Source organism: Piliocolobus tephrosceles, chromosome 16, assembly GCF_002776525.5.
Source record: "Piliocolobus tephrosceles isolate RC106 chromosome 16, ASM277652v3, whole genome shotgun sequence".
Lineage (NCBI taxonomy): Eukaryota > Metazoa > Chordata > Mammalia > Primates > Cercopithecidae > Piliocolobus > Piliocolobus tephrosceles.
This window is the reverse complement of record NC_045449.1, coordinates 32,932,470-32,957,864: the sequence shown is the minus strand read 5'-3', so window position 1 is coordinate 32,957,864 and position 25,395 is coordinate 32,932,470. Positions and strand designations below refer to the sequence as shown.

The following is a 25,395-nucleotide window of genomic DNA, read 5'->3' as shown; positions in this document are numbered from 1 at the left end:
GACATCGATGTCCATAAATAAAAATTCTAGATCCCTATACTTTAACAGCACATAAAGATAAAAATCAGTTTGGACTTTTCATCTTTACTACAGTCTACAATCATTCCCAAAGACAGCCAATCATTCTTTTTTTTTTTTTTTTTTTTGAGATGGAGTCTCACTCTGTCACCCAGGCTGGAGTGCAGTGGTGTGATCTCAGCTCACTGCAAGCTCCGCCTCCCGGGTCCATGCCATTCCCCTGCCTCAGCCTCCTGAGTAGCTGGGACTACAAGCGCCCACCGCCATGCCTGGCTAATTTTTTGTATTTTTACTAGAGACGGGGTTTGTTTCACCGTGTTAGCCAGTATGGTCTCGTGTTAGCCAGTATGGTCTCGATCTCCTGACGTCATGATCCGCCCGCCTCGGCCTCCCAAAGTGCTAGGATTACAGGTGTGAGCCACCGCGCCCGGCCTCAGATCATTCTTTATGATCATTACCAACCAGAATAAATCTATGCTTAATCTGCGCATAACTGTAGTCACAATTAACTGGAAAGTTTATAAATAAGTCTCAGCTACTTGGGATGCTAAGGTGAGAGGATAGCTTTTAGTCTAGGAGTCTGAGTCCAGCCTGAGAAACAGAAATTCCATCTTTAAAAACAAGGAGGGTGGCCAGATGCAGTGGCTCACACCTGTAATCCCAGCACTTTGGGAAGCCAAGGTGGGCAGATCACTTGAGCCCAGGAGTTTGAGACCAGCCTGGGCAACATGGCAAAACCCTGTCTCTACAAAAAAAAAAAAAAGATAAAGAAAAGTTTAGCCGGGCATGGTGGCTTATGCCTATAGTCCCAGCTACTTGGGAGGCTGAGGTAGGAGGATCACCTGAGCCCAGGAGGTCGAGGCTGCAGTGAGCCATGATTGCACCACTGCACAGCAGCCTAGGCAACAGAATAAGATCTTGTCTGGAAAAAAAAAAAAAAAAAAAAAAAGGAAATAGGGAGATTATGGCTGGTGGAGCGATGCACAGTGTTTGGAGGAAAGAGTATAAATATCCCATTAAGGATGATTTATCCTGGACAACCAATATTTCACCTGCAGTTAAATGAGAAGAGAATGAACAGCAAATTTTTACAACTTTCACGTACTGTATCAAGTCCTTCTGGGCATAAGCACAATTGGTATATGTAAAGCATAAAGAAATGTAATTAAAAATAAATTGTTAATGCTTAAAGTGACACATCTACCTGAACATTTCTAATAAGTGATCATTTACAGGATACTTCAGTCATTGCAACAGATTGTTAGAGTCTTAACTGTGAAAGCTCCATGGAAGCTTGTCAGAAAGAAGGCAGTATTAGCCTCTCCTTCATTTTCTTCAAGCCTGGCTATGGCAGATGGAGACTGCCATACGTAACTGTAATTAAAACGTGAACCACATCTTAGGGGTCAGAATAGAAGAACTGACAAACAGGGGAGCTGGAGATGGAAAGTGAAGATACTTCCTAATATAGGCATTTTCAGTCTTTGAAAAACAATTCCAAAAGGAAATTTAGCCTATGAATCTAAGAGTCACATAGTTAGTATATCTTTTTTTTTTTTTTTTTTTTTTTTTGATTAGACTCTTTCTCTTTTTCCCCAGGCCAGAATGCAATGGCATGATCTCAGCTCACTGCAACCTCCACCTCTTGGGTTCAAGTGATTCTCCTATCTCAGCCTTCTGAGTAGCTGGGATTACAGGTGCCCACCACCATGCCTGGCTAATTTTTGTATGTTTTAGTAGAGATAGGGTTTCACTATATTGGCCAGGCTGATCTCAAACTCCTGACCTCAGGTGATCCACCCGCCTCGGCCTCCCAAAGTGCTAGGATTACAGGCGTGAGCCACTGTGCCTGGCTTAGTTAGTATATTTTTATAACTCCTTACAAGCTTGAGGGCTAGAATTGCTTTAAAGGCAGCTCAGAATTTTAGTCAGCTTTCACTTGCTGGTGGAATTAACTGATGTGATCTGGAAGCCTCTCTGAACTCGGGTTAACCACTGACAAAGTCTGTGACATTACAAGGCAATGTTTTCTCTCTGTCTCGCATTTGTAATAGTGAGGAAAGAATGAAGCCACTTGTTGTTTACAGCAGAATCTGACTTAAAATTTGACACCACTAATACAAGCTAATAGCACAATCTGCAGCCTCCCCTCCACTCCCTTCCCCTCCCCTCTCCTTTCCTTTCCTTTTCTTTTTTTGAGACAGGGTCTCGCTCTGTCACCCAGGCTGGAGTGCAGTGGCACGATCTTGGCTCACTGCAACCTGTGCCTCCTGGGTTCAAGTGATTCCCCTGCCTCAGCCTCCCAAATAGCTGGGATTACAGGTGACCACCATGAGGCCCGGCAAATTTTTGTGTTTTTAGTATAGGGGGTTTCACGATGTTGGCCAGGTTGGTCTCCAACTCCTGACCTCAAGCAATCTGCCCACCTCAGCCTCCCAAAGTGCTGGAATTACAGGTGTAAGCCACCACACCTGACCTGTACTTTTCTTATAAGCAGAATATGACTAGGTTTTCAAAAATTCAATTTTTTTTTTTTAAAGACAGAGTTCGCTCTTGTTGCCCAGGCTGGAACGCAATGGCGCAATCTCGGCTCATAGCAACCTCTGCCTCCTGGGTTCAAGCCATTCTCCTGCCTCAGCCTCCCGAGTAGCTGAGATTACAGGCATGCGCCACCACGCCTGGCTAATTTTGTAGTTTTAGTAGAGACGGGATTTCTCCATGTTGGTCAGGCTGGTCTTGAACTCTGGATCTCAGGTGATCCTCCCGCTTCGGTCTTCCAAAGTGCTGTGATTACAGGAGTAAGCCACCATGCCCAGCCAAAAATTCAATCTTATATCCCCTGTCATTGAAGTTTGGTTATTGACATATTGGGGCTTATTTCTACTATCCTATTTTGTATGATCTGTTCTCTCCTGCCTTGTATTGCACTGATAGTTTTCTATAGTAATTTTTTCTCTATATGTTTGGAAGCTATACATTACATTTCTATTATGGTTTGTCTTTAAATTTTTATTTATTTATTTATTGTTTTTGAGACAGAGTCTCCCTCTGTTGCCCAGGCTGGAATGCAGTGCCATGATCTCGGCTCACTGCAACCTCTACCTTCTGGGTTCAAGTGATTCTCCCACCTCAGCCTCCTGACTAGCTGGGATTACAGGCATGCCCCACCACACGCGGCTAATTTTTGCATTTTTAGTAGAGAAGGGGTTTTGCCATGCTGACCGGGGTGGTCTTGAACTCCTGAGCTCAGGTGATCCACCTGCCTCAACCTCCCAAAGTGCTGGGATTATAGGTGTGAGTCACTGTGCCTGGCAGCATCCTTAAATTTTTATACCATACTTTTTCTGGGTTACTTGGGATCTCAATATTTGTCTTGAATATGCTTTAATTGCCAGTGAACAACTCCACATCATCCTTGTCATTCCTGTCTGAGTTTTTCATTCCATGTAAGTAAATTATAATATGAAAGGTATTGCTATTCTATTATTATTATAAAATTCAAAGTTAACTACCATCATAATTATGAATCTTGCATATCACTCCTACCTCTACGTTTATTGTTGGTGAAGCACATTTTTAAAGGATTTTCTTTTTCAACAAAAGCATGACAGTGGTAAATTCCTACCACTGTGTAAAAGTATTGAATTTTAGCTGGGTATAGAATTGTAAGATAAAAACAATATCTTTTTTATCAGCTCAGCACTCTGGTATAGTACTCCATTGCCTTCTGCCATCTACTGTCACCAAATTAGAAGTCTGTCACCAACCTAATTTTCACATTTATGTAGAAAAGATGTCTTTTCTCTCAGCTAGCTTTTTAAAAATCAATGGTCTTCAATTATACTATAAAGTACTTAAATACAAATTTATTTTTATTTACTCTGCTCAACACTCAAGTTATACTTTCAATCTGAGGACTACAATTCTGGAAAATTCTTAGTAGTTATGTGAACATCGCTTCTCCCTATCATATTATTTTGGAACTCTTATTATATAAAGATGGTTCTAAACTCTGTGTTCCTTTTTTTTTTTTTTTTTTTTTTTTTTTTTTTGTGACAGAGCCTTGCTCTGTTGCCCAGGCTGGAATGCGGTGGTGCAATCTCCGCTCACTACAACTTCTGCCACCTGGGTTCGAGTGATTCTCATGCCTCAGCCTCCTGAGTAGCTGGTATTACAGGCACCCGCCACCATACCCGGCTAATTTTTGTATGTTTTAGTAGAGACAGTGTTTCACCATGTTGGCCAGGCTGGTGTCAAACTCCTGACCTCAGGTGATGCCCCTGCCTCAGCCTCCCAAAGTGCTGGGATTACAGGTATGAGTGTCCACGCTCAGACTCTACACTGTATGTTTCTCAACTAACTAATCTTTCACATTTTTCTACCTCTGTGCTTCTTTCTGAGTGAACTATTGTTCAAATATACAGTCTAAAATTGTTACTGAGTTACATTTCAATGTCTATTATTTTACTGCTGATATTTTGAAGTAATTCTTTTTCTTTTTTTTTTTTTTGAGATGGAGTCTCTGTCGCCCAGGCTGGAGTGCAGTGGCGCGATCTCGGCTCACTGCAAGCTCTGCCTCCCAGGTTCACGCCATTCTCCTGCCTCAGCCTCCCAAGTAGCTGGGACTACAGGCGCCCGCCACCACACCTGGCTAATTTTTTGTATTTTTAGTAGACGGGGTTTCACCGTGTTAGCCAGGACGGTCTCGATCTCCTGACCTCATGATCCGCCCAACTTCGCCTCCCAAAGTGCAGGGATTACAGGTGTGAGCCACTGCGCCCAGCCCGAAGTGATTATTTTTCATATCCACTTGTTCTTATCTTGCTTCATTTCTGCAAGCTTTTGCTATACAATTTCTTGTTTTGTAAAGTTATTACTTTGTCCTTTTCAGGATCTTAAATCTTTTAATTCTTTTATTCTTTTCCTATCACCTGAGTGAATTCATCTCCTACTTGCTCACTTTATAATTTGTCTTTATTCATATTAAAAGTATTACTTTACTTTATGGATTTTGTTTTGGAAACAGGGTCTCACTCTGATAAGCAGGCTGGAGTGCAGTGGTGCCATCAGAGCTCACTGTAGTCTCAACCTCCCAGGCTCAAGCAGTCCTCCCACATCAGCCTCCTGAGTAGATGGGTAATTGTTTTAAATTATTTTTTTGTAGAGGCTGAATTTCCCTATGTTCCCCAGGCTGATTTATTATTATTATAATTTTGACAGTATCTTGCTCTGTCACCCAGGCTGGAGTACAGTGGTGATGCAGAGCTCACTGTAACCTAAACTCCTGGGCTCAAGTGATCATCCTGCCTCAGTCTTCTGAGTAGCTGGGACCACAGGAATGTGCCACCACACCCAGCTACGTAAACATTGTTTTTGTAGGCCAGATGCGATGGCTCACATCTGCAACCCAAGCACTTTTGGAGGCTGAGGTGGGTGGAACACTTGAGGTCAGGAGTTCGACATCAGCCTGACCAAGATAGTGAAACCCCGTCTCTACTAAAAATACAAAATTAGCCGGGTGTGGTGGTGCATGCCTATAATCCCAGCTACTTGGGAGGCTGAACTGAGATCGCGCCATTGCACTCCAGCCTGGGCAACAAGAGCAAAATTCCATCTCAAAAAATAAAAATAAATAAATAAAATTTTCTGTAGAGATGAGGTCTCACTATGTAGCCCAGGCTAGTCTTTTTTTTTTTTTTTTTGAGACAAAGTCTCACCCATAGCCTAGGCTGGAGTGCAATGTTGTGATCTCAGCTCACTGCAACCTCTGCCTCCTGGGTTCAAGCGATTCTCCTGCCTCAGCCTCCAGAGTAGCTGGGATTACAGGTGCGCACCACTGCACCCAACTAATTTTTTGTATTTTTACTACAGATGGGGTTTCACCATGTTGGCCAGGCTGGTCTTGAACTCCTGACCTCAGGTAATCCACTTGCCTCAGCCTCCCAAAGTGCTAGGATTACAGGGGTGAGCCACCGCACCCGCCTAGGCTAGTCATTTCTATTTATGCTATAATTTGTGGTAATGTGGCTTTCCTCTTTTCTGCTATATTCAAACTGCTCTTGCCTCTGATAATTTGCTTATTGTTATAAAACAATAACTACTTCTGTCCTCATCATCGGGAACCACTATACTATTCTATAAGGAATGACACTGATGATTGAAGCTCACTCCCCTATGACTCCTGTTGGCACTGCACTTTTTAGGTTCTCTTCTTGCTTCTTTGACAGTTCATTCTGTACAAATCATCCTATACAAGTTTGTAATATTTTGCTGATTTTCAGGGCATGTCCTTAGGCCAATGATTTTTCTCACTCTGCATATTTTCCCTTTCACCTTCCATAGCTCTATGTTGATAACTCCCACATTTTTACTCAGGGCCAGCTGACGTGCCTTTTGTCATCTCATAGGCGCATCAAGGTCAAATTCCTAAAAGGATTGAGGTCCTCTTTAAACTGCTTCTCTTATATTCTCTCTTCCATCTAATTAGCATAGACAGAAATCTGGGATTTATATTAAACTCTTCCCCCTTCTCCTCATGACTGATATCCAGTCACCATGCCTGACAATTTTTACTTGAGCTATTTTTCAACTTTCTATTCCTCTCCATTCTTCTCCTTTCAATTCCGTTTACCCTTGCCCTAGGTGTCAGGCCAACAGTTTAACTGGTCTCCCTGACTTCATTTTAAACTTTCTTCAAATCTGCTCTCTCTACAGCTCCCAAACTACATTTAAAATGCAAGCCTGACTCTGTCACTCCTCTTCTGCCTAAGACCATTCTCCATCCTTATAGGATGAAGTCCAAGTTCCTTAACTAAAATACGCACTGCTCTGGATTAATATCTTAGGACTGCCTGCTAGGACTTTATATCATGGGAAGGTCAACCTCCTTATGAGCCCTCTGAATACACCATGCTGTCTCTTGCCGCTGTACCTTCACTTATGCTTATCTTCTCTACCTGGATTGCTATTACACTTCTTCCGGGTATACTTCTACAGAAAGCTTTCCTTAAATATTCTCCACCTTCCTCAACTCCAAGCACATAAAGGAGTGTAGCAACAAAAACCATACCCTTTGAAGTGTGCTGTTCTCTTCTTTTTTTTCTTTTAGGCAGGGTCTTGCTTTGTCACCCAGGCTGGAGTGTAGTGGCATGATAGCAGCTCACTGCAGCCTCAACCTCCTGGCCTCAAGCAATTCTCCTGCTTTAACCTCCCAAGTAGCAGGGACTATAGGCATGCACCATCAAGCCCGGCTGATTTTTTGATGTTTTGTAGAGATGAGGTCTCACTATGTTGCCTGGACTAGTCTCAACCTCTCAGGTTCCTCCCACCTCTGCCTCCCAACGTGCTGCGATTATAGGCATGAGCCACCACGCCCGGCAAGTATGCCCTTCTTTACTGAATAATATGATTTGAAATCCAGTTGATTTTTAATCTGTATCTTATCATAGGTTTAACATATTTAAAATTTGTATGTATACACTTTACTTTCTTCTCCTTCTTTATACCCATTAAACTTGACACAGCACTCTGAGCAGTTGCATGCGGGACCTCTCCTTGCTTGTTGTACTTGCATCCACAGTGGACTCTATATGCTTAGCACAAGCTAAGACCTACTGCTAAGGTTTAGAGAAAAAGAAAGAGAATCACTAATAACAATAAAGTTGTTTAAAGGTAAGCAAAATTTCCTTCTAGTAATCAAATGAGCCAAGATTTAAGATAAACGACTTTGACATAAAACACCTAAAATCCACTTGGCTCCCAGACTTGTGGTCCGTACCGGAATATAAAATAGGAATCGAGTGGGACCACTCTTATTGAAAAATTCCATGGAGAACACATTTCTTATTATACAAGCACTCTCTTCATATTTCAAAGATGACTGATGAAACTACATCATAATAGGTAATACTTTTGGCTGAAGAGAAAAGAGAAATAAGAGGTTTCAGGTATCAGGATCCCAACTCAATAGATCCTCAAAGTTAAATAACAACAAAACTTGCTAGTTTAAGAGTTGGAGACTGTTCAATAGCAAGAATAGCAAGGAGAAATTGTTTTAACATTGTTTTGAGGACTAGGATGGGGGCTAGAAAGAAATCTGGATAGAAAAAAATACCTTAATGATAAATTTAAGCAAATAAAATGCAGGTCAGAAAGGAGAAATTCTTCTAACATTGGGCAAGATTAATTTGGCATGTTATACAAATGGAGGAAATCTGTTAAAAAGAAAGAAAAAAAAAATCTTAGCTGCTAATCTTAGGTTAATAGCAAATGACCCCATCCACTCTTAACCTCAAAGACTGACCTCTTGACTCACAGCCAGTGGCCCTGTTCAGACACATGTTGCCACCAGAGAAAATAAAAAGAGAACATAACGTGGTAAAATTGTTACTGCTAATGACGAGTGACACAAATTTTATACTGCCAACGACCAAAGTCATCAATAAATAACCCTATACACAGTTGCCAACATTTTTCTGGAATGTAGCTTTCTGTTCTGTGTTGTTAAATTCTATTTATTTATTATGAAGGTAAGGGGGTAAAATTGTCATTCTCAGCTCTAGATGTTTTAAAAGGAAAAAATTTTAAGTATAGACTATAAGGGAAAAGCAACATGGGTAACTGTGTTAGTCATCAGTGCTACTCAGTAATTCATATCCATGCTCTCTTTTACTGGCTTTGTCCATGGCTAAAAGACGAATGATAAGAAAGGAGTTTCACAGACATACCAGAAATCTAGTCGAGAACACATATCAGCAATGTAAAGTCCAAAGATAGGAAACTCTAAAAGCCTCATGCTGAGAGTATTTTGAGTGAGTTCTTAAAATCTCTTAGTGAAGGGTCTATCTTGATGTCCTCGATAACACTTACAGTCTTGGTTTATGTTGGTTTGTGTTGGCAAGTTGACTCAATAAAAATAACATGTAGAAACAAATGGCACTTTAATACTCTTGAAATTTTGAATAAATAAGAGTTACTTCATTTTTTCCCCTACCCAAATGTATACTGCAAAACATTTCTAGAAGAATAAAGAAACTGCTGGCCAGGCATGGTGGCTCACGCCTGTAATCCCAGCACTTTGGGAGGCCGAGGCAGGTGGATCACGAGGTCAGGAGATCAAGACCATCCTGGCTAACACAGTGAAACCCTGTCTCTACTAAAAATACAAAAAAATTAGCCGGGCGTGGTAGCGGCGCCTGTAGTACCAGCTACTCGGGAGGCTGAGGCAGGAGAATGGTGGGAACCCGGGAGGCGGAGCCTGTAGTGAGCTGAGATCGCGCCACTGCACTCCAGCCTGGGCGACAGAGCGAGTTTCCGTCTCAAAACAAAAAAAAAAAGAAACTGTTAATATTGGTGGCCTCTAAACAGAGAAACTGGGTCGCTAGGGGCAGGGAAGGGAGAAATGATTTTTCATTATGTATCCTTTTATGTTTCGAATTTTGAACCGATTGAAAATTTAAAATAATATTAAGACAAAAATTGAAATGAACAATTAAAATAAGTTATGAGCATATTTATGACCAAATTTAGAAAGCAGGAAAAAACATATTCAAGTATGAAAAAGTAAGAAAGACAAGCTGGAAGCAGGCTGAGTTATGCAGCATAAATTTACATGTGTATACTACTGAAAACAGAGCTAAGATATAAGGATAGATAACTGTAATAAAATCAACACACAGGTTAAAAATGTTTTCATTAAGCAGTATACATTTACAAATATATACTAGTGAAAACAGAGCTAAGATCTAGGGATGGATAACTAACTGTAATAAAGACAACCTTAATATATGGGTTAAAATTGTTTTATAGAGGCCGGGCGCGGTGGCTCAAGCCTGTAATCCCAGCACTTTGGGAGGCCGAGACGGGCGGATCACGAGGTCAGGAGATCGAGACCATCCTGGCTAACACGGTGAAACCCCGTCTCTACTAAAAATACAAAAAAAAACTAGCCGGGCGAGGTGGCGGGCGCCTGTAGTCTCAGCTACTCGGGAGGCTGAGGCAGGAGAATGGCATAAACCCGGGAGGCGGAGCTTGCAGTGAGCTGAGATCCGGCCACTGCACTCCAGTCCGGGCGACAGAGCAAGACTCCGCCTCAAAAAAAAAAAAAATTGTTTTATAGAATGTGTATGAATATATAAATAAGCTATCATATGTTAAATAGCAATTTAAGGCACTAGAAAGAGAAGACACACTACATTTTTCAAAGCAATTGGCTACTAGGCGAAAAAATAAAAATTATATTTCACCCTCCATTCTAATGTTACATCTCTCCCAAGGAACTATTTAGTAAATGTACGGATGAAACGAAATTGTGTGTATACAAGTGTGAATTGTGTATTTTCGTATATTTTGTATTTTCTTAGTTGGTATTTCCAACTTGAAGAGGAAAAATGAAGGCTTTCTTAGCACAAAGTTATAATTTTTAGCCAAACATGAGGATATAAAATAATCCACAATTCTCAGAGATAACATTAAATTATGTTTAACTGTATAAGGCAACCGATTTCTCACTCTATTTTTTTAATAAATGTTTTCTGCATTAAAGTTGTTCAACAGTAAAAGATGCTTTGACATGCTTTTAATTGATTCGTTTTACACTCAGAGAGAGGATAACAGTGATTTGTGAAAGGATTTTTTTTTCTGTCTTGCACACATCTCTCATTTGTCCATCTTAATTCAATTAAAGGAAATAAGGACAGTTTGACCGATGAATGAACCATATTTTAACCAAGGACCCTTCTATTTAAACTGGAGTGTATCAACCACTGTAATTGTCAGTTGGTTACTTCCGATCTCTAACTTTTGTTTTGAGAGGTCACAGCATGGTCATGGAAGACAATATAGTAGAATATGGGTAAGCATTTAAACCATTAGACTAGTAGCCACTTGAAGAAAGAAAAATTTTAATTATTACTACTGTATATGGAGACAGCCCAACCCACCAGGAGCTTTGGCTGAAGTAGAGGCTTATACATTCAAATACATTTTTTATTTTTTTTAAGTTGGAAAAGTAGGTACTAATTTTATTATTTATTTTGAGTGAGTTCTTAAAATCTCTTAGTGAAGGATCTATCTTGAATGTCCATGATAACAAAGTCTTGGTTTGCGTTGGCAAGTTGATTCTGGCAAGTCAACCAAAGCCTTACAGGTTTTGGTAAAGAGTTTCTGTCACTGTTGTTTTAACCAGCTTTGTAAGGGCTTTAACTTACCCTCAATTAAACTCACCCATTTTAAGTGCTGAGATTGATAAAGGTTTTTTTTTTTTTTTTTTTTTAATGCATATAGAATGTAATCAGCACCATAATCAAGATGTAGAATATTTCCATCACTCCAAAAAGTCCCCTTATCCCTCTTCAGAGTCCATCCCTTTCCCCCATCTCCTGGCCCCTGGCAATCACTGATCAGCATTCTACCTCTATAGTTCTGCTTTTTCTAGAACTTCACATAAATAGAATCACAGATGATATATTTTTTTATGTCTGTCTTTTTTCACTTAGCACAATGCTTTGAAATTCATCTATGTTGCTGTGTACTTCCTTCTTTTTATTGCTAAGTAGGGAGGTAACATAATTTGTTTGTCCCTTTGCCAGTTGATGAACATTTGGTTTGCTTTTAGTTTTTGGCTATTGCGAATGAAGCTGCAATGAACATTTACATACAATTTTTTTTTTTTTTATAAACACTGATTTTCATTCTCCTGAGTAAATTCCTATTCATAGAATGGTTAGATGAGATGGCAAGTGTGTATTTAACTTTATAAGAAACCACCAAACTATTTTAAAAAGCGGACATACCATTTTGCATTCCCCAAAACCATGTACACTGTAAGAGTTCTGCAGTTTCTTTACATCCTCACCAGGTCTTGGTATTGTCAGTTTTTAATTTCAGCCATTCTAGTTGTACACAGTATCATTTCCCCCAATGACTAATGACAGAGCAACTCTTCATGTACTTTTTTTTTTTATCATTTAAAAATCTTCTGTGGTGTTTGTCCAAATGCCCACTTTTTGAGTTTTTTTCTCATTATTGAGTTATAAGAGTTCTTTACATATTTTGCACACAATTACTTTATCAATGACAATCTATTCTCATTACTCAAGGTACTTAGGAAGTCACTATGAACACTGAATTAGTGAATACTGAAATTTCTATGGGAAAAACAGGGTTAGGTTCCTGCAAAACTCTGGTTACAACACTTTCATCAACTAAAATGTCATTTATTACACGTAACATCGGTTCACTTGTCAATGTCTCCTCAATCGAAAACAAGCCAGTCTCAATAGTGTTGAAAACCGGCTTTTCCACATAACCCTTTTCCTGTGTAACACTTAAGCTGGTACTTTAAAAATTCTTCTGCATTTGCAGACCATACCTTGCCTGAAAGTTTAATACTCTTCACACCATATTGCCTTTTGAAACATTCAAACCAGCCAGCACTAGCTGAGAATGGCATAACATCTTCCTGACCCTGGGTAATGTAAATTTCTTTGGCTTTCAGCCTATCAACAGTTCGTTTTCTCATAAATCCACAAATTTAGCCACCTTTCTATCTTTTCCATAGTTTCAATCAAGCACTATAGGTACTATCCCAGCATTTTCCCAAGAAGCTTTATACAGGTTGGTGAACTCCTTCTTTCTTTTTCTGGACATACCATATTGTAGATTCACTAACATTAAACTCACAGCAAACTGCACTGTAACATTTACCTAAATAAAGCTTAGGAACAACAGATACATAGCACTTTAGTACCATGCTTAGGGGACATTTTGAACATCTTAAACTTCATGTAGAAAAATATAACAAACATGTGGGCCGGGCGCGGTGGCTCAAGCCTGTAATCCCAGCACTTTGGGAGGCCGAGACGGGTGGATCACGAGGTCAGGAGATCGAGACCATCCTGGTCTACACGGTGAAACCCCGTCTCTACTAAAAATACAAAAAACTAGCCGGGCGAGATGGCGGGCGCCTGTAGTCCCAGCTACTCGGGAGGCTGAGGCAGGAGAATGGCGTGAACCCGGGAGGCGGAGCTTGTAGTGAGCCGAGATCGCGCCACTGCACTCCAGCCTGGGCGACAGAGCGAGACTCCGTCTCAAAAGAAAAAAAAAAAAAAAAAAAAGAAAAATATAACAAACATGTTTATGAGTCCTTTGTACAATACTTAGCTTGAGGCATCATATGAATTAAAACATATATTAACTAAAAATATATTACATTGAATATAATTAGATAAAAATATATTTTGAACTACAGAGATAAGGGAAAATTTCTAATTTGAGACAACATGGAGTTCAAAACATGTTTGTCTAAAAACCATACTTAAGATGGTGCTTTTTGTTCTTATGAGCTCTTGACAATAAATTTTCCTAGAGTGAACAATATGGCAACTGACACATGAAATGGCAAATTTTAAAGTAATGTGTTCTTTTCCAAAAGCAAGAAACTATAGATTTTTAAATGAAAGGGAGTTTCTTGAGGAAAAACTGTAATGGCAAATTTTAAAAAATGATATTCAAAGAAGGTTCTTCCATTAAGGAAATATTTTCTTAAACAACTTAAGAATCAGCATGGTCACACAGGAGATATCATTTTATTAAAACAAAGACAAAACAACACTGTCCTTTCCTCTAAAACGACACTGAAAGTAATAGGGAAGTTACTCAGCAGATAGCCCACAAATTCAAGTCAAGATAAAGGCCAAGAAAGCTCAGTGAAAAGGGGCCCATGACCACAAGAACAAAGTACCGACATGGTCCACAACATTCTACATTCAACAACATGGATAAATCTCAAAAACATTAGGCCAGCAAGCCAGCCTCAAAAGACTACATATTGTATGTTTCCATTTACATGACATGTCCAGAATAACAAATACATAGAGACAGAAATTAGATCAATGACTGCCTAGGGTTGGGGAGTGTGAGCTCCTATTAAGGAGCATATGGGAACATGGGGTAATAGGAATATTCTAAAACTCCATTGTGGTATTGGATGCATAACTCTGTCAATTTACTAAAAACTCATTAAATTGTACACTTAATATGGATGAATTTTATTGTATGTAAATTATACCTAAATAAAGCTGTTAAAAGAAAAATAACCAGCAAAGAGTAGGGTTAGGGAGATAAGGATGAAATAAGCTTGGTTATTTATTGATAATTATTGAAGATGGGTTGATGGCTAGTGGGGATTTTTTAGCCTATTCTTTCTCTTTCTGCCGATGTTTAAAATTTTTCAAAATAAGAAGTTAAAAAAAAAAAAACAAAAACGCTATCACAAACTCATAGTTCACACTCTTCCACTCCTGTTAATAAACAACTAGCTAAAAATGGTTTAGATGCCTCTCAAAAATGGTGGGATGCTTTCACAAAATTTAGAGTATCCGGATACTATGAGACAGCATTTTTAATCTCAAGCATAAAGCAATGGCCACATGTGGTGGCTCATGCTTACAATCCCAACACCTTGAGAAGCCAAAGTGGGAGCATCACTTGAGGCCAGGAGTTTGAGACCATCAGGGCAAAATAGTAGGACCTCATCTAAACAAAAATTTAAAAAAATTAGCCAGGTGTAGTGGTGCACACCTGTAGTCCCAGCTACAAGGCAGGCTGAGGAGGGAAGATCCCTTGAGCCCGAGGCTGAGGCTGCAATGAGCTAGAATCATGCCACTATACTCCAGCCTGGGCAGCAGAGTGAGACCCTGTCTCAAGATTAAAAAAAAAAAAAAAGGAAAAAGCAAGACTTTTGTTATTAGAAATAAAATATTAAGCAACTAAAAAGTTTCCAACCTCTGCTGTCGTATCATGTACTTCAACTCAAGAATAAAGGCAAACTTAGTTACAGCAGACAATGAAAAAATCATGGTGGAGCTTCTATTTATTTTGATTTAAGAGTTGACTCTTATCATCCAGTGTGTCTCTATATGTAGATGATCAGAGTAACAGAAGCAAAATATCTTCACTACATCAATTTCTGTCTGCCTTCTCAGCATTTGGCAACTCAGAAAGAAACACCAAATAGTGGATATTTTCTTCAAAAGACAAAAGAAATTACCAGACTATCAAAGGGAAATGATTAAAATAGTTAAGCTATTTGGCTGGGTTACTAAAGACTGTTTCTGGGTGTATTGGTCCATAAATGGTCAAGCAAAGGTTCAAAGATATTATCACCTACAGCAATAAATCACTTCGCAGTTCTCTGAGTGGCTATCAGAATTATTTAATGGCAACTCTATACTTTGCTCTGATCTGATTACAATCCTACATTTAACCACTACCAGTGGGTCTTCACAGTTTCAGCCCTTAGCATATAAGCATGGGCTTAGGCAAGGAACTAATCATCTTGTCCCTCACCAGTCATACCAATTAATTAATTAAACTGTTTGTTTGCTCTTTTGCCTAGGATGGAGTGCAGTGGTGCTATTACAGCTCAATGCAGCCTTGAGTTCCTAGGGTCAAGTGATTCTCCCACCTCAGTCTCCTGAGTAGCTGGGACTACAGGCGTGTGCCACCATGCTGGGCTAATTTTTTTTTTTTTTTTTTTAAATTTTTTGTAGAGACAGGTTCTCACTTTGTTGCTCTGGCTGGTCTTGAACTCGTGGGCTCAAGTGATCCCCCCCACCCCAGCCTCCCAAAATGCTAGGATTACAGGTGTGAGTCATTGTGCCTGACCTTAGATTCTTTTTAAATCAAACTGCTATAATCCATCAGGGACTATTCCAACTAGGGATGCAATGACAGAAGATAAGACCCTGTCCTCATGGCACTTATATTCTATTCTCAGGCTCTACATGGTTGTCTTATTTCCCCTTCACTTCAAGTGCTCCATGGCTAGGATAACTTTATTCTGTGCCTACAGCACAAAGCCTACTGCAGACAGTGCCATATGCCATCTGCACTGCTGCTTTATGTTCCACTGTGCAGACACAAAGCATGGGACTGATGCTCCTGAGAAAGGTAGCAAGCTTCAGCCATCACATGCTATCAAAGTGCCTCACTTGCTATTGGGTGCTCTGAGTTGTTTCCTCATATTTTCTAGGGCACCTGTCCTTTAGGTGACCTGACGGTCAAGTCTGGATGTGCAGTCTAGTACTTACCCTGAGGCAAGGGAGAATTTTCATTATTTCTTTCATACCCTCTAACAACACTGGGCCAGAATTTTAGCCAAATTATTTCTACCCAGTGGCTCCCAGTTTAAGAGTACATTGGCTTAGAGTTTATTTATTACAGCTTGTTGGCTGAATAGTTTAATCTCTTATCTGTGGCCATAATCATTTTCCTGTCTTGGTTTATCTTCCAAGATTTTTTAAAGTGAAATAATACATCATTATCTGAGACTTCTCATTAGAACGAGAAAAGAGAATATTAGAAAGCTCTTGGGATTAATATAAAAATGTACGACAGCTTCTCTGAGCTTTTAATCGGTCCTTCACAACAAGTCCCTTACACTAATGACTTAATGATGTTTGGCAAAACGGTGCACTCAATCTGGTCTCGGACTCCAAAATATCTCAATACCAGGAATTAATTACATAGAAACTCTGTGTATGTGTCTCTAACAAAAAAATCCCAGGTCACTAGAGCTTGCAGATATATTTTTATGAAACAGCTCAGAGAATACAAAGGACACTGCATTATAAACGACTGAATATCCTGCTGAAAATGTCTCAAGTGAGTGCTTCTAGATGATGCCAGTAGGCCTATAACAAATTGGGCTGCCAAAAAAAAAAAAGAAAAAAAAGCAAAAAACAGTGACATTTTACCTGTAGTTTTCTAGTAAGGACAGACATCCCCTCCTCCCTCTGGAGTTCATAAGGTTATCCTTGTGTTAATGACCACACACAGCAGACAGATTCAGTCTTTCTGCTTTTCTTTCTTGTAGAATGATTTCCCTAAAGCCAATGTTGGGCAAAATGCCACTAATACCGCCATAAAGCCCCTGCAGTGCTTGAAGGGAGAAGCAAGAGATAGAGGGTTAGGAGGTAATCAAGCTTACAGATTAAGCCTTAGTAAAGCTACAAGATGAGCACAGCTCTTGGTGTTTATTAACTCTTCTAGTACTGAACACTACTCCTCCCCCACCTCATGGCACAAAACACAAAGGTCTTTTCATCAATGGGCCTGAAAGGCAGGCCTGCAAGCTCCAAGAATAGCCTGTCTACTGGGGCTTTCTTTGGTGTCCAATACAGTCAGGCAACAGTTCCTGCTTTTCCACATGATGTTAAAATTATCCATGACTGCAGACAATGAAATTTTTCTGTCCATGCACTGACATCTGTGAGGGCCAAGTATTGTAGGTACTGTATTGTAGATTAAAAAAAAAAAAAAAAAAAAAAAGAAAAAGAAAAAGTCTTTTTCTCTGACAATAGGAGTCTGGAATAGAAAAAACTTAAAATAAGAACAAAAACAAAAATTCAATTTTAAGGGCAAAGAAAAACAAGTTTGATTAAAATTAAATAGCTGTTTCTAGCAAGACCTTCTCTACTAATCTACCTGGGTGGAAGTTTTCTAAGGATTGAGTATTTCTTTTTAATAAAAAATGCTAATGTTAGGCTAACAGCCCAATTTACCTAGCAATGGCATTTCCAGTCACTTGGTGCATTAAACTAGATCCAATAACTCCTTTCCACCTCCTGAATTCCTCAACCTAAGCCCAGGAAAACATTGTATCATTTTTTAGACTGTAATAATTAATTACAGAACTTCTGTAATAAACTGATGCTCATTACTTTGCAAAGCTCCAGTGTCTTCATATAGGGTGCATAAACTTCATTTGTTCTTTCCACATTTTGACATTCTTAAAGGCTATACCCAGGATGTTAAATTTGGGGGTACTAATTCCTGAGGAATATTTATTTGATTTTAAGTCATGAAAAATTTCCCACCTCTATTTGATAAATTATATTCCTTTACCCTCACAACTTAAAAGTTATGTCAATTACCCAGCTGAACAAAAACAATTTTACATTATACATTTGTATTGTAACATTGTTAAATGAATTAGATAACAATGACTACGGCTTTCCAATCATAATTTGAGACAGATAAATCTGTACTTTATTGATAGCAGAAGCAGATAGCCCTAATCACTAAACACCAGCACGATCTGGTTTCTCTAGGATAATGACCCATTCTATATTCATAACAACAATCTCATTCATCATAATTCACATTAAAAAAAGAAGAATAACTCTAGTCAACCTAATGGAAGAAACGTGTGAAAAGTGATTGGATGGGTAAAACTCTGTATGCAGCTGGAGAGTCCTAATTGATTATATTGTGCTGCAACTAAGCCTTCTGCTTGTACATCAGATCTTTATCTAACTACATTTCAATTGATTTTCACTGATAGTCTTCTTTTTTATGTCTAAGGTTTAAAGTACTAAACTAATAAAAGGATAAAAGACTGTAATACAGATTTCAAAATATAACGTCCAAGCAGGACTTCCATGGAATAAGAGTGCAGATTGAGTGTATACAGCCCACCAAACCAGAATCTGTGAATTTTAATTTAAAATAAAAAAAGAGATTGGGATTAAAGTCTGCATTTGAAGAGTCTGAAGCAAAATACCAACTCAAACATTCAAAGATACAAGTGTCTAATTTTTTATGATAGAATGTAGAGATATAGGACAAAAGATTACCCATTTAGTAGCTATAATATATAGTCTTATGTAATGTACATACTCAATGTTTAGTCCAAAATCAAAATGCCATGAATTTAGCTGTCTCATTAAATAATGATAGGTTTGGAAACAAGTCAGGTGCAAAAGATAGACACTATATAACTTCCACTTAAAAGACCTACTAAATTAATTGGTATACTAAATAAAAAATCTCAAAATAGCACTGCTGAACAGAACATAGAATAAGGGTATAAACCACCATCCTTGAGAATATATTTTGATAGTTTAATTGCACACACTGAGTTAGACATATTTAAAGTGCAACATTTACAAGTTTTAACATATGTATACACTCATGAAATCATCACCACGATCAAGATAATAAACATAGTATAGTGATCACAGCCAAAGGTTAAATCATGCCCCTTTGTAATCCATCTCTCTTCTTGCCTCATTGGTATATCCAGGAAACCACTTCTTGCTTTCAATTACCACAGATTAGTTAGCATCTTCTAGCATATTATAAAAATGAAACCATACAGTATGTATTCATTTGTTCTGGCTCCTTTTGCTTAATTATTTGAGATCCACCCATATTATTCCATTTATCAAGAATTCATTCCTATTCATTGCCAAGTAGTGTTCCATTTTATAGATAAATACCAATTTGTTTCTCCGTTTACCTGTCAAGGGACATTGGGTTATTTCCAGATCTTGACTACTACAAGTATATATAGCTGATACTAAACTTTCATGTATGGTTCTTATATGGACAAATGCCTTCATTTCTCTTGGTTAAATATTTAGAATAGAATGGCTAGATCATATGATAAGTGTATGTTTAATGTTTTAAGAAACTCCCAAGGAGTTTTCCAAAACATTTGTACAATTTTCTCTTTCCAAAAGCAATGTACAAGAGCTCCAGTTGCTCTGTGTCCTTGCTCCAAGACTAGGTATGTTCAGCATTTTAAATTTTGGGATATTTAATAAGCATGTAGTGGGATCTCATTTTTGTTTTAATTTGCAGATCTCTAAGGACTAATGATACTAAACATTTTTGCATATGCTTCTTTGCCATCTATATATCTTCTTTGGTGAAATCAGTTCAAATCATTTGCCCATTTTTAAAAATAAAAGATTGAGGCCAGAGTACAATGGCTCATGCCGATAATCCTGGCACTTTGGGAGGCTGAGGCAGGAGGATCACTGGAGCCCAGGAGTTCAAGACCAGCCTGGGCACTATACAGTGGGACCTTGTCTCTACAAAACATTTCAAAAATTGTTGGGGCATGTTGGCACATGACTGTAGTCCCAGCTACTTGGGAGACTGAGGTGGGAGGATCACTTGAGCCAAGGGGGTGGAGGCCGCAGTGAACCATGATAGCACCACTGTACTCCAGCCTGGGTGACAGAGCAAGACCCTATCTCTAAATAAATAAATAAGTAGACATTACACAATTTTCAACCTGTCAGAAAAAACAAAACACTGACAATAGGGGGACAGGGCCTTGGCCTTTTGAGGGTTGGGTTCATTTTTTCTTTTACTATCAGGAAATAAGAATAAAAATTATATCATTGAGTAAAATGAAAACAAAAATAGGAAGAAAAAAATTTTCTGGTTAATGGCTTTTCTGGTTTTATATCTATATATAAAGCCAGAAAAATAAATATATTAGCCATATATTAAACATATATATACATAATATATTAAATAACCGTTATCTTACCTTATAAATAAGGTTGACAGTTTAGGGAAAATATTTTCTCTACATTTTAAATTTGTCCAAATTTTTTCTTTTCTTTTCTTTTTTATTTTTTTGAGATAGGGCCTTGCTCTGTCTCCCAGGCTGGAGTGCAGTGGCACAATCATGGCTCACTGCAGCCTTCCACTCCCAGGCTTAAGCGATCCTCCCACCTCAGCCTCCAGAATAGCTGGGACTACAGGTCATACTGCCACATCCAGCTAATTTTCTGTTGTTTTTTGTAGAGCTGGGGTCTCACTCTGTTGCCCAGGCTGGATTCTAACTCCTAGACTCAAGCAACCCTTCTGCCTCAGTCTCCCAAAGTGCTAGGATTACAGGTGTGAGCCACCATGCCTAGTCTCAAACTTACCTATTTTTTAATTCAGTTGTTAGCTTTCTTATTCCTGAGTTCTGAGTTTTTTATATTTATATATTCTGGATACAAGCCCTTTATCAGTTGGGTGATTGGAAAATACTTTCTCCCAATGTGTAGCTTCCATTAATATTTTCTCCCAGTGAACCACAGTGTATTGTTGGTGGGAATGTGAATTAGTGCAGCCATTATGGAAAACAGTATTGAGGTTTCCCCAAAAATTAAAAATAGAGCTATCATATAATCTAGCTGGGACAGCTTTGAAATGATCCCAAACTTTCACATAATTTGCTACATTGGTGACATGTTTGGCTAAGATAAAACCATGGAGTATAATGCCCTTCCCCATGACAATGTTACGTCACCCCTTATCAGACCGCATATGTGAGTTATTGGTCTCAACCACCGGACTCCAAAACACATGTAAACCCAAGAGCTTTTTTTTTCTGCTGTGTCATCCAGGCTGGAGCACAGTGACACAATCATAGCTCACCGCATCCTCAAACTCAAGTGATCCTCCTGCCTCAGTCTCCTGAGTAGCTGGGACCATGGCCATGCACCACCACACCCAGCTAATTTTTATATTTTTTACAGAGATGGGGGTCTCACTAAGTTGCTCAGGTTGGTCTCGAACTCCTGCCGACAAGTGATCTTCCTGCTTTGGCCTCCGAAAGTGCTGGGATTACAGGTGTGAACCACCCATGCCTGGCCTAACCCCAGGACTTTGACAAGACACACCGAGATCTCAGGATACAGCAGGACTACTCTTTGTCAGCCTTCAAGCTGTTCTCCAAAGTCTTACCCGCCAATACCTGCGCCACTCACTAGTGTAGAAGGACTTGTGTGTGGTCAAACCATCTCTCCTGAGAAGCTCTCATAGAAAAGTACATATTGAACTGTGATTAGACTTTACTTCCACTGAGGCCTGATTCTATCTTAATTGAGCTACCAGAATTCGTCAATTGGACTCTAGATAAAAAGGAATTCGCTGTGTCTATCGAGTGTACTCCCTACAAGATTTTTTTTCTCATTTTTTTCCTGTTTGAGCATTGTAGGGGGGCAGGGAAGATAATCTCTTTGTATGATAACACACAATGTGATTATTGAAATCACACTTTGGCCATCTCCTTATTTCAACCATACAAACCACGAGCAATCCTAAAATTGGGTATATACACAGAGGAAAGGAAATTAGTGTGTTGAAGAGATATCTGTGCGTTCATGTTCATTACAGCACTAGTCACAGCAGTCAAGTTATGGAATCAACCTAAATGTCCATCAACAGATGAACAGATGACAGAAAATGTGGTACATATGCACAACGGAATACTATTCAGCCTTAAAAAACAAGGAAATCCTGTTATTTGTGACAACATGGATGAGCTTGGAGGGCATTATGCTAAATGAAAAGAACCAGGCAGGCCGGGCGCGGTGGCTCAAGCCTGTAATCCCAGCACTTTGGGAGGCCGAGACGGGTGGATCACGAGGTCAGGAGATCGAGACCATCCTGGCTAACACGGTGAAACCCCGTCTCTACTAAAAAATACAAAAAACTAGCTGGGCGAGGTGGCAGGCAGGCGCCTGTAGTCCCAGCTACTCGGGAGGCTGAGGCAGGAGAATGGCGTAAACCCGGGAGGCGGAGCTTGCAGTGAGCTGAGATCCGGCCACTGTACTCCAGCCTGGGCAACAGAGCGAGACTCCGTCTCAAAAAAAAAAAAAAAAAAAAAGAAAGAAAAGAACCAGGCATGTAAGGACAAATGACCTATGATCTCAATTATAGGCAGATTTGATAAAAAATCAAGTTCACAGAAGCAGAGAGTAGAACAGTGGTTATCAGAGGCTGGGGTGAGGGAAATGGTGAGATGTAGGTCAAACAGCACAAAGTTTTAATAAGGAGGAGTAAGTCTCTTGAGATCTGTTTGACAGAATGGTGACTATAGTTAATAATTTACTGTTCATACAGTTAATATACTGTACATTTCAAAATTGCCGAGAGTAAATTTCAAGTGTTCTTACCACACACAAAAACAATCTTGTTGTACATCACAAATATATACAATTTTTATTTGTAAATTTAAAAATATGCAACTATTTTCTTCCGGTGTGTGGCAACCCATTAATAGTATCATCAGAGGAACTGACTTTCTTGATTTTGATGATGTCCAATTTCCATTTTTAAAAATGGATTATACTATTGGTGTTAAAATGAAGAACTAAGGTTTGATTTTTCTGTTTTTTATTTAATTAACTTCCACTTTGATCTGCATTATAGTTTTTGGGTTTTTTTGTTTGTTTGTTTGAGATAGGGTCTCACTCTGTCACCTAGGCTGGAGTGGCATGATCATAGCTCACTGTAACCTCCAACTACTGGGCTCAAGTGATCTCCCACCTCAACCCTCCTGAGTAGCTAGGACTGCAGACCTGCGCCACCATGCCCAGTTAATTTTCTAAAATCGTTTTATAGAGGTGGGGTCTTGCTATGTTGCCTAGGCTGGTCTCAAACTTCTGGCCTCTAGTGATCCTTCAGCCTCAGTCTCCCAAAGCACTGGCCCATATTATATAGTTTTTTAAGATGAGAGGTGAGGCCACTGATTTGAGACCATTTTTCTTTTCTAATATTGGCATTTTGTGTTATAAATTTCCCTCTAACTACTGCTTTAGCATGTCTCACGAATTTTGATATGTTTTAATTTTCATTTAGTTCAAAACTATTTTTTTTTTGAGATAGAATCTTGCTCTGTCACCCAGGCTGGAGTGCAGTGGTGCTATCTCAGCTCACTGTAACCTCTGCCTCTTGGGTTCAAATGATTCTCATGCCTCAGCCTCCCAAGCAGCTGGGAATATAGGTGCGCATCACCACACCCGGCTAAGTTTTTCTATTTTTAGTAGACATGGCATTTCACTGTTGGCTAGGCTTCAACTGATCCTTCTGCCTTGGCCTCCCAAAGTGCGGGGAATACAGGCATGAGCCACTGTGCCTGGCCTCAAAACAATTTCTAATTTTCCTTTTTATTTCTTAAATCCATGAGCTACTTAGATGTGTTAGGTTCCAAATATTTGGTGATTTTTGTAAATCCCTTGTGGCTACTGATTTCTAATTTAATTCCATTGTGCTCAGAAGACACTTTGTATGACTTAAATCCGTTAGCTTTACTGAGGCTTGCTTTAGGACTCAGCATATGAATTACTATTATTATTATTTTTTGAGATGGAGTCTCGCTCTGTCGCCCAGGCTGGAGTGCAGTGGTGCGATCTCGGCTCACTGCAAGCTCCACTGCCCGGGTTCATGCCATTCTCCTTCCTCAGCCTCCCAAGTAGCTGGAACTATAGGTGCCTGTCACCAAGTCCAGCTAATTTTTTTTTTGTATTTTTAGTAGAGACGGGGTTTCACCACGTTAGCCAGGATGGTCTCGATCTTCTGACCTCGTGATCCGCCTGCCTCGGCCTCCCAAAGTGCTGGCATTATAGGTACGAGCCAAAGAAGGTGGTTCTGCTGCTGGTAGTGTTTTTTTGTTTTTCAATAAATATCAACTAGATTAAGTTGGTGATTAGTGTTATTCTAAATATTCTATCTCCTTCTTGCTGATTCTTTGTCTATTCTATTGAGAACTGAGAAAGAGATGTTGAATCTCCAACTATAATTATGTGTTTACCTAATTCTACACGCAGTTCTATCAGTTTTGTTTCATGTGTTTTGAAGCTCTGTAAAGAGGCAAACATTCAGAATTGATATGTTCTCTTCATGAACTGACCCCTTTGTAACTACAAAATGTTTCCTTATTCTGTGATAATATTCTTTGTTCTGAAGTCTACTTTGTCTATCAATATAGCCATTCCTGCTTTTTAAAGCTTAGTGTTTGCTGGGTGTGGTGGCTCACGCTGGTAATAACAACACTTTGGAAGGCAAAGGTGAGAGAATCAAAGTCCAGGAGATCAAGAACAGCCTGAGCAACACAGTGAGACTCTTCTCTTTCCTTTCCTTCCCTTTCCCTTTCCCTTTCCCTTCCCTTTTCTTTCTTTCTTTCTTTCTTTCTTTTTTTTTTTTTGATATGGAGTCTTGCTCTGTCGCCCAGGCTGAAGTGCAGTGGCCAGATCTCAGCTCACTGCAAGCTCCGCCTCCCGGGTTCACGCCATTCTCCTGCCTCAGCCTCCTGAGTAGCTGGGACTACAGGCGCCCGCCACCGCGCCCGGCTAATTTTTTTGTATTTTTAGTAGCAATGGGATTTCACTGTGTTAGCCAGGATAGTCTCCATCTCCTGACCTCACGATCCGCCCGCCTTGGCCTCCTAAAGTGGTGGCATTACAGGTTTGAGCCACCGCGCCCGGCCGAGACTCCATTTCTACAAAAAAAAAAAAAAATTTTTTTTTTGAGACAGAGTCTTGCTCTGTCGCCCAGGCTGGAGCACAGTGGCTGGATCTCAGCTCACTGCAAGCCCCGCCTCCCAGGTTTATGCCATTCTTCTGCCTCAGCCTCCCAAGTAGCTGGGACTACAGGCACCCGCCACCTCGCCGGCTAGTTTTTTGTATTTTTTAGTAGAAACGGGGTTTCACCGTGTTAGCCAGGATGGTCTCGATCTCCTGACCTCGTGATCCGCCCGTCTAGGCCTCCCAAAGTGCTGGGATTACAGGCTTGAGCCACCGC

General features: G+C 39.6%; 1 protein-coding gene across 6 annotated transcripts in view; it reads right to left on the bottom strand.

Annotated features, from left to right (window-relative positions):
- Positions 1–25,395, bottom strand: part of BCAS3 (BCAS3 microtubule associated cell migration factor) — a 722,154-nt gene that overhangs the window by 201,538 nt on the left and 495,221 nt on the right. The window lies entirely within an intron of this gene.